The sequence below is a fragment of the Alexandromys fortis genome, unplaced genomic scaffold, assembly GCF_014885135.2.
Source record: "Alexandromys fortis isolate MF-2015 unplaced genomic scaffold, M_Fortis_MF-2015_v1.1 scaffold_6, whole genome shotgun sequence".
NCBI classification, from domain to species: Eukaryota; Metazoa; Chordata; class Mammalia; order Rodentia; family Cricetidae; genus Alexandromys; species Alexandromys fortis.
Window position 1 is genome coordinate 607,868 of NW_026067902.1, and position 14,099 is coordinate 621,966.

General features: G+C 41.7%; 1 pseudogene; it reads right to left on the reverse strand.

The window, feature by feature from the left end:
• Window positions 1-9,038: 9,038 nt before the first annotated feature.
• On the reverse strand, window positions 9,039-10,155 carry LOC126494634 (citrate synthase, mitochondrial-like; annotated as a pseudogene).
• Window positions 10,156-14,099: the final 3,944 nt, after the last annotated feature.

Sequence of the window (14,099 nt, forward strand, 5' to 3'; positions counted from 1 at the left end):
ATAGCCTCAAAGAAAATAAAATATTTAGGAATAAACTTAACCAAGGAGATGAAGGACCTTTAAAATGAGTACCTTAAACCTCTGAAGAAAGAGAGAGAAAAGGCACTAGAAAATTGAAATATCTCTCACACTCATGTTGATAGAATTAACAACCATTTTATTATTATGTAAATATTATCACATTTTCCCTTGTGCTGATTTTAACATCATAAATCTGAAAATGCAAGATAGGAAGGAATGACTAAAGGGCAACATTCTGATTTTGAATTTGTTTGATGGCAAATAAATTCATAGATGGGCACACATCTATAAAGTCCAGACTGCCGATACTGTGACCCAGCCATTTTTCTTTCAAAACTACTGAAGTATGCCACTATTCAAAGTGGTAGAAATGGAAGAAATAGCCATTGTACCCGAAGCTATTTGAAGATGCCTTGCAATACCAATCAGAATTCCCATCTCATTTTTCACAGAAACAGAAGAAAATTAACTGTCCTAAAATCCATACAGAGCCATGAAAGATCCTAGGAAGACAAAGACAATCTTGAGGACAAAGAACAATGCTGGAGGAATTACCATTCCAGATCATAAGATATGTTACAGAGCCATAGAAATAAAAACAATATGGTACTGGTACAGAAACAGACATGTGACCAGAGGAACAAAATCAAAAGCCCACACATATGTACACATAACTTTAAGCCATTTAAGGTTTGACAAAGATGCCAAGAACATACTCTGGAGAAAAGAAAACGTTTTCAATCATTGGTTCTGGAAAACTGGATGTCCACATGCAGAAGAATGAAATCAGACCTGCATCTATCCCCTTGCACAAAACTTAACTCTAAGTGGATCAAAGAACTAAATATGAAAGCATGAAACCGCTAGAAGACATATGAGTACCATAAATGATAGCGGTGTAGAAAAGGACTTTCCCAATAGAACAGGACTCTATTTCCCAAGAATTAAGGCCCACAATCGGCAAGTGGGACTTCATAAAGCTCAGAAGTTTCTGCACAGCTAAAGAAACAATCACCCACATGTAGTGGAAGCCCACAGAATGGGAGAGAATATTTGCCAACTATACATCTGACAGGGGATTAATATCCAGATATATACAAAAAAAGTAAAAAAAAAAAAAGTCAAAAAGCCAAATAGCCCATTTAAAACAATGGGCTATGGATCTGAACAGATAGTTCTCAAAAGAAGAAAAAAATGGCCAAGAAATACCATATCGCTCCTATTGTGTCTCACCAGTAGAGGCAGGCTGCTGGTATTATACCTCAGATTTTAAGAAGAAAAGGTGAATTCATGCCAAGAGCATCAGGAAAGGCACACAAACTATACAGATTGATATGCTAATATTTATGCATGCCAAGGAAGTGGGAGCAACAAAATGAGGAATAAAGTCTCATAGAAACATGGGGCATTTAGTGTTCTGTCATGTGCAGAATGGAAGTTATCGCAAGAAGAGAGGAAGGAGCCGAAAAGAACAAATAGCAACTGAAAGTTGCTCAGATTTGCTGCAGCAAAAGCACTCTATTCAAGCTCAACAAACTGTAGGTTGGAAGTGAAGAATAAGGTAGTAAAGGAAAGAATGAAGTGTACATATAAAAACAAAAGTTAAGCAACATGCACAACTATAGCAGGAGTTATAGGTTTATTAGTCAAGATCTTGAGACTCAGGAGAGTTGAGTGTGAAGGCAGCCCAATGAAGGATTCCTTCATGCTTAGGGACTTGTTCTACTTGAACTGTGAACTCACTATTTTTCAGATGTGTAATTTTCACCTAATTCATGAGACGTGGAAGCTACACCTACAGACACACAAGAATACACACAAATTGGAGTTGAGAAAACTCAGGGTTATATCCAAGCCATTTAATGAGAAGAGTTACCAATGTACTGCTGGCAAACCCTGGGCCGCGTGGGTTCGCAAAGGCTGGTGGAGTAGAGGTGATAGTTGTGGGCTTTTCCTTTGCTCTGTTCCACTAGCATTCCTCCAGGGCCCTTGGTCCCCACTGCTCCCAGAACCCTGTAGTCTATTTCCAAGGATGCTTGTCTGCATCTCTGCTTGAGGAGTCTACCTCAGGGGACTGCCCTGCCTCTGGCAGGCCAGGAGTGATATTCTATGAGACCCTCAATTCATGGCTCCCAGGAACTGTTTCTCACTTGATACATCTAGCCGTTCTGAAGAAGGGAAGTCATATTAAACAAGACCTGCAATGAAATAAATCCCTGCGTCTGCTTTTTTCTTCTTCTCATATATCCCAAGAATATTACTTGGCTCATTGTACATGCCAAATAAATATTTGACAAATAAATGGAGAAATGGATAGTTCTGTAAGAAACTTGCTAAAACAGCTAGTGGTATAGCCAGAAATGTAAAGTAGTTCTTGGATTGTAAACACCGAAAATGTTCTCTCTCTCTCTCTCTCTCTCTCTCTCTCTCTCTCTCTCTCTCTCTCTTTCTCACCTCTCTTGCTCACCAATTTCTCTTGCTGATCCTGTTGTCCCAGTAATATTTGTAGATGAGCTTAAAAATTGCATATATAGGGCTGCACTTAAGAACACTGACTGCTCTTCCAGAAGACGTGAGTTTAGTTCCTGGCACCCAGATCAAGCAGCTTACAAACCACCTGTATCTCCAGCTCCAGGAGAGCCAGTGTCCTTTTTTAGTCTTTATAGGCACCTGCATTTGTCTGCACAGACACACAAAGACACTTATTTAACATGTATTTTAAAAGACTTTCATATTTTACTTTTTAAAGATTTTGATGTTACTGGTAATTGAACCCAGGACTACATCCACTCTACTACTGGGCTATATGCTTGCCTTAAAGAGTATTTAAGTGTGCTGCTAATACCATCAGTTAGCTCTAAAGCATAGCAAGTACAATAGTTTCAGCCTGTGAAATCAAGATATTTGTGAGACCAAATGTCATATGCATTTGCTTGTGTTATAGACATGAGAGAGTCTTCATTCTTTCAGTAGTCACGTTAGATACAGGGAGAAGCAATACATTTTTCTTTACTCTCAGGTGGCTGGAATGTGACCTAATCATGGCTTTTTAAGTGGTTTCCTCTCCATCAGCTGGTGTGAGCGGTGTGAGCATCTCAAAGTCAACTTGGGGGGAAATCTCATTCTTTGACATCTAAATTGAGTTAAAAAAATAATTTCATAAGGATTCTAATGAGTTACTTAATTACTAGACAGAACCATATTTAGCATTATGGATGAAGAGATAATATCCATTGCAGTTAGCTATCAGATTCGATACCAACTCATTAATCAATATTTGCATAAGTCACATATCTTTCCCCAATGGATCTTCTCAGAAGCTATCTTAAGGCTGCAGTGGTTTCCCCAAACTCCTTGCAGCCATCAGACACATTAAAGGATATCCAATTTCACTGGTCTGAGCTGAATGATCACAATTTATCAAGGCATGAAAAGTCTGTCCAGTCTTCTGGAATATCATTAAATGGTTCAGTGACATTTCTAATCTTAACGATAGCCCAGGGAGAGCAACTATTATGATGATGAATGGGAATGAATATCTGGAGAAAGTTCAAGGCATGTTATACTTCCAGAGACTAATACATGTTGTTTATCTAAATCATCCAGCTGATTAAAGAAACACACAAAGCCCAAGACAGTTAAAAGCAAAGAGCCAAATAGGGTTTGACCTACCCTAGTATATTTATTGCTGACCATGTCATGCATGTAAAATGTATCACTCTACCAAAATGCTGTGTATATATATCAGGAGGGCCTTTTGAGGCTGCTGTTGAGTAATATAGGCTGTCCAGTTTATTGCCTGGCTAAATATTTACATAAAATGAGTTCATTGATTGTGGGGAAGCCTCCATAAAAGGAGTCTTTCAGCGTTACTAGCTGATTAGCTACAACTCTCAAGGCCTAACAAGAGCTGGAAGGTGGTAACATTTTGCTCCTATTTCTACAGTCAGTTTTTTAGTTGCTCAGTGTTTTCAATAGCTGATCTGAGTTATATTTGGGTGTGTAGCCAAGAAGCCAAACCCCTCTTGGTTTTAAGAGCAAGGCAACGTTTGCTAGAAAAGCGGGGAATGCTGTTCAGTACACACCTAGAAATCAGCTCTCTGTAGTCCAGCTTTCTTCTGGGAACACATGTCCGTTAAACATACGCTGTTCTTAGTACAGGGAATTCAGTGCTGGGTGATTGAGACAGTGAAAGCATTTATTTTGGAAAAGTCAGAAAAATAAATGCTTTATATAAATAAGATTTGGTTTTGTCTACCTTTCCCTGGACAATTTGGGAGGGGGTGTCAACTCCACAGGTATCTGGAAGATCGTCTAAAGACATAGTAAATATCTTTTCAGTAGGTTTTGGAGTGAAAGTTTGTTGGGGTGAGGTGGTGCCACCTATGTTTAAATGTTTGTTTACAGAGGAGAAGTAGGCGTAAAATAGTAAATGAGAAGACATGAGACCTCTGACTTAATTCACTTTGATTCTTGGACTCCTGCTGCTGGTTTCCTCACCCCTCCTTGGCTTCCTGGCCAGTGTCCTTTGACAATGTGTTTTCTGTTCCATACTTCCGAACCTTGGGTGTCTTTGGGCATGGTTCTCGGCCCTTTCATCTCCAGATATGATCTCTTTGAGCCTGATAGTTAAACCTTATGCCTCCTAAATCTCCAGTCTGGGCTGGAACGTGCACCTAAACTCCAGATTACCTCACAATGTGTTACCGTGACACTCCGTAAATCCTTCTCAAGTCACTGTGTCCAAAGTAGAATAATTTGAATAAGATGAATTTGTCTGTGTCCAAAGTAGAATACTGAATTTCTCTCTTCATCTCCTTTCCCTGTGCTCCTCTTAATTCAGAATTTCCCATTTAAATATATGTTTTCATTTAACTTCTTATCTAGACGTTGTCTTTGAGTCCTTTACCTTATGGACTTTCTTTCTCAATCTTAGACTTTATCAGCGCACCCACCCACGCTATTTTAATAAAATGTGCTCTCCCGCCACGCTACCCAGACTTGCCCTCTACCATATCCTTCTCATCTCTAACCCCAGGCATAAGACCTTGTAAGGTACAGAAATCATCACATCTCTGTCCTAATTAACGTCTTGCCATGAAGATGTTCTCACTGTGACTTACAAGGTTCTCCATATCTTGGTAGCGCACATCTTTCGAAAGGCATCTCCTCTTTCCCCTTCTCGTTTCGTCTGCCCTAGTACATGGCCTTGCCTGTGTTCCTCCACACACTCAGTGATGGTTTAGGGTTGTTTTCACTGGTCATTCCATCTGCTTAGACTGACGTTCCTGTCTCTCTTCAACCACTCAGGCCTTTGCTTGCCTGTCCCCGCGCTGAACAGCCTTCAGAACACAGTGATCTAAACTGGATCCCACAATGCGCTTCTTCTGTTTCATTACCCTGTTTAATTTTTTTTAACAGAACACCTATAGCTTTTTGACATTTTTTATTAGCCAGCCCATTTTCTAGCTTTTACGTTATAGACTTGATGAAGCTAGAGCCTGTCCTATTTTGTTTCTTCTCCTCTCTAGAATGTTTGTCACAGAATAAGGATTAAGTAAATATTTATTTATTGAATAAAGTTAGGTAAGTGTAAGATCTCACTAGAATAATTGGAAAAATTCTGAAGATTTGGCATCGAGATGACTCTAGGCTTATAGAGATAGACCATGGAAAAGCCTGTAGCAGAAAACAACACAAAAGTGGGGGAATAATAACACTTTTTATTTGATAAAGCTGCATTTTCTACCACTACTTATGTTTAATCAAATCAGATTGATCAGATGGGTCAGAGACGTGTCCGTCAAAATACACCTTTTTACTTGCTCACATGGATAAGATTTTAAAACTCAGTATTTTAATTTAGTTTTAGGAAAGAAAACAAAGCAAGCAGCTCAATAAAGAAGAGAGTACTGTTTCATGTATGCAACAGTCATCTGTGATTCCTGACAGAAATACCCCTTCCTGTTACTAAGGCTCTATCTAGCTCAAGGGGACAATGAGAGTAGACATTAGAATGGTACATTAGAAATTGTTCTATGTAATAATTATTGTATCAATATTTTATTGTATATAATTTACAAATTAAATTTCATCATGGGCATGTATGTATAGGAATAAACTATGTCATGTTCAGTGTTATCTATAGCTTGGGATATCCACTGGGATATTTGGCATGCCCCCGCTGATAAAACAGGACTACTGTCCATATGCACGATACAGTGCTGTGTGACAGACACATGAGGATCATGCTGACTTAGAAAGAGCCATTCTGTGCTTTCTTAATGAACGTGGGGCCTGCTTCACAGGAGGGAACCAATTCCTAGTACTCTAAACCTGGTCAAAAGTCCATGGCTGGCAAGCCTCAGAGAGAACTTACTTGTTCTGCTAAACGGACATAGTGTCAAACTGCCTTTAGAATGTTTGTGCTTATACACATGGACTCATGTTCTGAGCTTTGGGCCAACAAACTTCTGTTTGCACTGGCCATTAGTGCAGAGACTCATAGCTGGTCGCTGTGTGGAAGTGAGTGTTCAGCCCTAGACAAGACATCACAGCATTGCAGAAGAGAAGGGTGGAAAGAGTGTAAGAGCCGATAGATGAGGAGTGCTGTAAACCGCTCTTCTGGACACGACATGGATTTGCACGCACAGCAGCTGGGGTTGCTTGCACAAGTCTGGCAAAAATCTCTCAGCATTCTGTGATGCGTAGGGTTCCTTAGTCCCCTTTTCTCCCAGAGGAGCTGTGGTAGTTAGGGGTTGCCAGCAAAGGAGTGTTATTTTCTTCAGTAGTGTAGCCGCTGGCAAGTTGCCCGTGCTCCAATAAAACAACCCTTTTTAATACAAACTGCCCTTACTAACTGCCCCCTTCTCCTGTCTCTTTCTTCTCTCTTACACATACGAAGAAAAGGACATTAAAAATAGGAGTGGACCTTGTTGAAAAGAAGAAGGGGTTTGCCAAGGGATGGTGGTTCATGCCTTTAATCCCAGTACTCGGAAGGCAGAGAGGCAGGCAGATATCTGTGAGTTCAAAGCCAGCCTGGTCTACAGTTTCAAGACTGACTTCTAAGCTACAGAGAAACAAAAAAAAAAAAAAAAAAAAAAGAAGGAAGGAAGGAAGGAAGGGAGGGAGGGAGGGAGGGAGGGAGGGAGGGAGGGAGGGAGGAAAGAAAGAAACAGAAAAGAGAAGAGGTTCAGCAGGGGAAGGGGGCAAGCGAAGGATGGGGAATTAAAAAAAATGGCTGAAACACATTATATACACATATGAAATTGTCAGAGAATAAAAACATTACAGGAAAAAAGGGATTGTCTTGTTCTAATTTGGACTTGGTAAGTGCCATAGGTGAAGAATTAGTGAACAGCCAAGTAGGGCACTTCAAACTTTCTTTCAGTGGGACAAATGTTTCTGGTTGGTCCCTCTCAGACCTGTTACAGGCTTCACAATCTAGGGTCTTTTTGCTCTAGGATAGCCTGGGTTCACTGGCAAGAGTAAACTTGATATAGACCAGAGGCTGAACTTGTGCTGTCTGTCTTGGGCTGCTGTGGGCGCCGATTCTGTGGGGAACTCTGATGAGACCCCATTAGCCTCTGCTCCTCTGCTAATGGCTGTGGTACCTGAGCACGACTTCTCCTCCAGGGGACCCTGTTCGCCCCTCACCTCAGTGTATGGCTGACAACACGGCCCTGCCCTTTACTGGCTCCCAGTTCTGCACTTCTGTTTTCATTGCTTTGGTTTTGTCATTGTTGTTGTTGTTGTTACAACTTGTCATTTTATGCCAAACATCCCGAAGTCTGCATCATGACTTAACAGTTCCCCAGGGAGTTACAGGGTGTCCATTTCAACAGTGTGGTACTGGGGTTTGATTTCCACACAAACACAGGCAGCAGTTTGGGGGGTGATGAGATGGCACAACAGGAGTATTTCTCAACCCTTTGTCAAAGAAGAGACAGTAGAACATTCTGAGCCACTGAATGTGTGCAAATGGGGCTGCTAAAAGAAGCACCATGCTGTGAGCTCTTACTTAAGGAAAGAGCAACAGAAAGACATGGGTAAATAAAGGGACATGTCCTGGTGCAGGGGGCAGAAGAAGGTTTACTGCTGTGAATGCCCCCAGCCCTAGATCCAGTTGATATTCAAAGGGAACTATGCCCAATCACAAATCATTTTTCTGTTCAAAAAGGCAGGCTAGAACCTCTGCGAAGAGATCATGAAGAGACTGGTCATTCCTGAGCCCTCGTTCTGTGTGCCAGAGCATGTGAACAGGCCAAACTAAGGTCAGAAGAGAGCTGTTTGCGTTCCATGGAAGTAAGGGCCTGGTTGACATGAAGTACTGATAAAACCAAATGACTGGAGGACCACAGATCACAGACCTGCTAAGAGGACCCTTGCAGAGGCTAGAGCAGGGAGACCCTGAGCCTCCGCAGCTGAGGCACAGCGGGTATAGGAAGTCTGCAAGGAAACAGATAATTGCAGACCTTCATTTAATGGCATAGTTTAAAGAGAGAAATAGAATCAAAGGCTGGGTACTGGTCACAATAAATACCATGCCATTTATGGTCACCTGACAGCATCAAAAGCTGCCACGGTGTTTCCAGCTAAACATTGGATCTTGCCAGGAGGTGCTTGTGCACACTGGAAAAGGCCCTTTGACACAGCTGACATCCAACAAAGGGGCCCTGACCTAATTGTTTTAGATGCTGATGGAGTGAGTAGAAGCAGAAGCTTCACAGACGGGTGGCAGCTTTCCTGTAACCTGCTTTGACCTAATGAAGAAGAGCCAGACTCTCACTCCAGAGATGCTGGGTGGCCAGGTCTATCCCTGACTGCATACTTTAGTCCTGGTTATCCTATGGTTGGTGGGCAACTCACACCAGCTAGGGGACGTGAGCTGGTGAGGGAAGAGGGGGGTCGCTTTTCATCTATTACCTCCTCATTTATATTTTATTTCAAATGTACTTTCAGTGCCTCAGATACAATTTAATGTTGAATCTTAAAGGCCCCTGAAACAGAATTATCCCTTATTTTTTAAGTATCCTCATTTTTTTGTAGTTTCCCTCAATTTCCCATTTAACCCCGACTTTAGAGTCCACAGACTTCATCAGACCATCTGTGCTCATGGACTTGGGCCTTTCTAGAGGGAAGCGTAGGGCTCTGCTCCGGATTGAGTTGTACCAGCACACCCAGTACCCTCGACCCTCTAAACAAGACTCTGTAATAATTCATCTCCATCACGCCATAGGACAGGAGCAGCACCCCACCGTGAGCATCTATGCTGGGCCAAGGATTCTTGGCCTTCCCTTGCTCCAAGAGGATATTGGGCACAATCTTGTATAGTTGAACAAGCAGCTTTAGCATGGGGTCATTAGGCAGATGTTTCAGAGCAACCTCTGTCTGTCCTTAGTTGATGTATTCCAGATGTAGTCTCATAACTTCTCTTCGACGCATCTTTTCCAACTTCCTTCTGTAGCTGTGTTAGCCAGACAAGCACTTCCTGATTTGCTAGTCCACGTAGAGGTCCTGGCTGCCCATTCGTGGTTGCTGCAAAGGACAGGTAAGGGTCTGAGAGGGCACTGCCTACACTTACATTAACATCCTCACTGTGCATGCTGAGGTACAAACGCTTAAGTTCAGTGGACTGAGCATCAGTATAGCCTTGCATGCTGGTAAGAATGTGGGGCCAGTCCAGTTTAGAGCCATTGGCCCCAGTGCTGCTGCCTTTGTGGTAAAGAGTCCAGTTGGCCTTTGCTGCAACACAAGGTAGCTTTGCAGGCAGGTCTATACAGTCTTCATAAATCAACTCCCAACTTAGCTCTTAATTTGCTCTGCCTATGCTCAGGCAAAGTCACCTTCACTGTTGAGGGCTGTGATGGCTGCACTGAGCTGAGACATGGGGTCCAGATTAGTAGAAAAGTTGTCTAGCATGGTGACCACAGGAGCAGGCAGAGCTTCCATTTTTGCCCATTCTTGTAAGAGCCAAGATATCTGTTCCACTGTTGACATCTATCTAGTTACCAGCAGTCAAAATAAGCCCTCATGTAGGGGTTCTTCCCCACCCTTAGACATCAGCACTGAAGAAGCACTGGCATGCCAGGCAATAAGGGCGAGGCAGGATGCATTCCAAGAGTGAGGCTGCATCGGTGAATAGAGCCAAGGTGGGTGAACTCCCGGACCTAGCAGGAAGGGAATGGAGCGGGAGAGCTGTGGCTAGAACAGAAGAGGCCCCCACTGTAATGAAGACTATGCCAACCTGTCATGGATAGGATTGAAAGTTCTTTGTTTTTTTTTTTTAATAATTAATTGTTTTGAATTGCAAAGCAAAGTTCTTTGCTTAGATGAAAATAAAAAATAAAAATGTTTTTTTATTCCTGAAGTTATAAAAAGGATACAGTGATATATAAGAACATTTAAAATATAGACAAAAAAGAAAATAAAATTTCTTCATAACTTTATCACTGAGAAATAAGTACAACAAATAACATTTAAACATTTCCCTTTCTCTTTTTCTTTTGTTCTACACTGTGTTTATTTGTTTTTCTGTTTTTTAGTTTTTGTTTGTTTGTTTGATAGATACTAATGTATGGCCAGGTTGACCTAGGCTTTGGGATTCTCTTGTCTCAGCTTCTCAAGGGCTGAGATTATAAGTATGTACCATTGTACCAAGAATTTTTTATTTAAGGAAATATCTTTTTTAATGCATACATTTATGGGGAAAAAACATAGGCCAATTTTTTTGTGACTGATACATTTTTGCATTATACACAGAATTCCTCCAAAGAAGAAATTATCATTCCTGAGAAGGTGCATGAACCATTTTCTGATGGTCTAGATGAGATGGAGACCCCCAGTCACTGGTACACTGATCCGCTAGATGCAGGTCAGCAAAGAATGTACAGATCTGTAGCTAGACTTTTCTTCTCCTGATAAAAAAGGGGAAAAGGATTGTGTGACCATTTACTTTCTCCATAAAATGTCTTCCTAAGAATAGCTAGGCAGAAAGAAGTTAGGCGGGCCTTCCAAGCTCAGAGAACATAAGGGGAGATGAATCTAGGTGTGGAGTTTGGGGGGTGGATATATGTACCAAAGACCTCAGAGAGGAAACAGGATGTGCAAGATGAAAGAGAGGTAAAAAACCATAAGACAAAACAAAGATTAATATAAATGGGTTAATTTAAGTTATAAGAGCTAGTGGGATAAGCCTAAGCTATAGGCCGAGTTTTCATAATTAATAGGTCTCTGTCTTTTTTTGTGGTCTGGTGGCCCAAAGCAAAATCCATCTATGTAAATCCTTGGAGTGGATCTGCTGTAGCTCTTCCCCCATATCAAAACTCATAAATTTGACATGTGCTCACGATTTTACCCAAAAAAGTTGTTTTCTTTTCAAGTTAAAAGGACGAGTCAATACTTTTTATATTGAGGATATTTTTAATGCTAAGTATGCTCTAAATTATTTTTCTAGATGTCCTTTGAATGGGAGAGGCCTCTACTAAATTGGAGAAGGCTTGGGGAATGTTTACTGAGATTGATAAAGGAATTACATTCCCTGAGAACCAGCATGGTACTATATTGCAATTTTATTTCAGAGACACATCTGAATGCCCATTGGGAAGTCAGCATAGGTGTTAATCATTGTTCACTGCATTGGCAGAAGCAGGGTAACCAAATTGGTAGACTGTAACACCTAACACATGCTTCTCAGTATGTCGCAGACTCTTGCCATGGTTTAATTTCACAGCAACTCGATGATGTAGGTCTTATCTCTCTGTTTTTCAATGGTAAGAACAGGTGCCTAAAGATTCCATGGCTTTCTTAAAATCCAACAGTGGGTGGCAGAGCAACAATTTAGTCTAGCTAGTTGAATGATATGTTCAAAACTTCGCCTGGCTCTTCTCACCAACCCAGGCGAAGGCCAAGAGATGTGCATTCTTGTCCTGTCTTCACTCTCTTTCTGAGTGGCTGTCAATGCCAGATATGCCACCCATCCCTTGATGCTACACATGTCCACTGAGCACCTATGCAGTAGGTAGTGTATATAGATGGCCGTACTCAATCTGTCCCCCACTGTGACTGTCAGCACATATGACTTCTATTTTCCCTATTTTAAATCACACCTGTCTTCTCAGATTTTTTTTAAAACTTTTATTGATTCTTTGTGGATTATATCATGCATTCTGATCCCACTTATCTCCCTGTCTCCCTGTCCCCTCGAATTGGCCTCTGCCCTTGCCACCCCCCAAGACCAAAACCAAATTTAAAAGTAAAAACAAAAACCAAACAAAACAGGAGCAAAAAAGAAAAAGAAAAAAAGAGCAAACGAGAGAGAGAGAGAGAGAGAGAGAGAGAGAGAGAGAGAGAGAGAGAGAGAGAGGAGAATCTTGTCCTGGAAGTTGTAGGTGCTCTCATGCCCACAGGACTAACTTGCCTATGTCTCAGGGTCAGCTCTTGTGTGCTGCCCAGATGGAGTGCACAGCCTGTCTTCTTGTGTGCTCCAGCCACTGAGGGTCAAGGCAAGCTCTCCCACTCTTGTAACACTGCTGCAGGTGGCAATGGATGAGGGGGGGGAGGGCATCTTTCTCTCGCCCAGGCCACCACATGGCTGACAAGGAGGGGAGGGGTCAGCTCTGCTGCTCACACCCGCAGGGTTGGTTCGCCTCTCACAGCACATAGTCCCAGCTGCATACCTGGGACTTCCTAACCGAGGCCTGGAGAGCGTTGCAAGGTTTTGTGCCTTTCCTCTTGGAACATTCCTTCTCTAGACCCCTTTGCCTGATGGGAGGAAACGGGAACAGCTATGGGAAGGCAGCCTTAGTCAGGCTACCCAGCAGCAAGATAAGTTCATGATGGACCTTCCAGCTATCAAATTATTCCAGCCAATTTCTATATGAAACAGAAGGATCACGTGATAAAACCAAAGAATCATGAACACTACTACAAAATTTGTACAACTAAGCTTGGAGTTAGGATTAGCAATTTATTGTGAGTTCTGGGGATTAGAACTCTGGTCCTCATGCTTGCACTTTAACCACAGAGCCATCTCCTCAGCTCTCATTAATATTTTTATTTCTCACTTTGCCTAGACAAGGAGCCCTAATTATACTTAGGAGCAGCCATAGACTGGTTGTTGCTATTATTAACTAACGTTAAACTGAAGGCAAGAAGTTGAATCATTTTTGCACGAGTGTAATTTATCTCATATCTATCTAAGAACAGATAGTTGGCCTTGCACAGCTCTTTGCCTTATCATAGGCTTATGCTAGAGGTCTTGCTATAATGACCTACTTAAAACATTATTATAAACCAGCATCACATCACTGTTATATGACTTTGCCTGGGGAGACACGAACAATGTCTATTTCAATACTGAGAAGTCATCGGTGAGAGAAAAAAGCAATAATTTCATCCTAGCCTAGTTTGGTTTTTTAAAAAAGTTTTAGTCCTACTTAAAGAAGTATGGATGAGAGGGATTATTTAGAAGGCTATGGGTGACCCTCAAACAGCAGAATCACTGAACATCCCGCCCAACAGAGATACATATTGCATCATAGGCACCTTCCAGAAGCTGAGTGAACTTGGATTTTCCTTCAGTGAACCTTCTACTTCCCATATAATCCAGCACTGCCCTAGACTGCACATGACTGGATCAGAATCACATACATCCTGAGCCAATGAGTAGTGGGAATCTCAGGTGAAGTTCTGAAGACCCTCTCCATCCCCTCCTATGAAAAACTATAACTGGCTCTATTTTCTGAGGGTCTCCTGTAATAATCACAGTTGCTCTGATTTCAAGATGGGAAAGAGCCATGGCATGCCCAGTATTCATTGTTGTTGTTATTGTTTTGTTTTCTCATCGCTGATATCAAATCCCCGACAGAGAACAACTTAGGGAAGGATTTATTGGGAAGACATTAAAGCAGAACTGTGGGATATTTCATATACATTCAGGAAGGTACAGAAAATAGAAATGGACTATCAAACCAAGACCCATCTCATGCTGGCACCAAATAGTCAATCACTTGAGCCTATTGGAGACATTTCACATTCAAATCCCAATATTATGCCCCTGACCCCCCTGGGCTCATGGC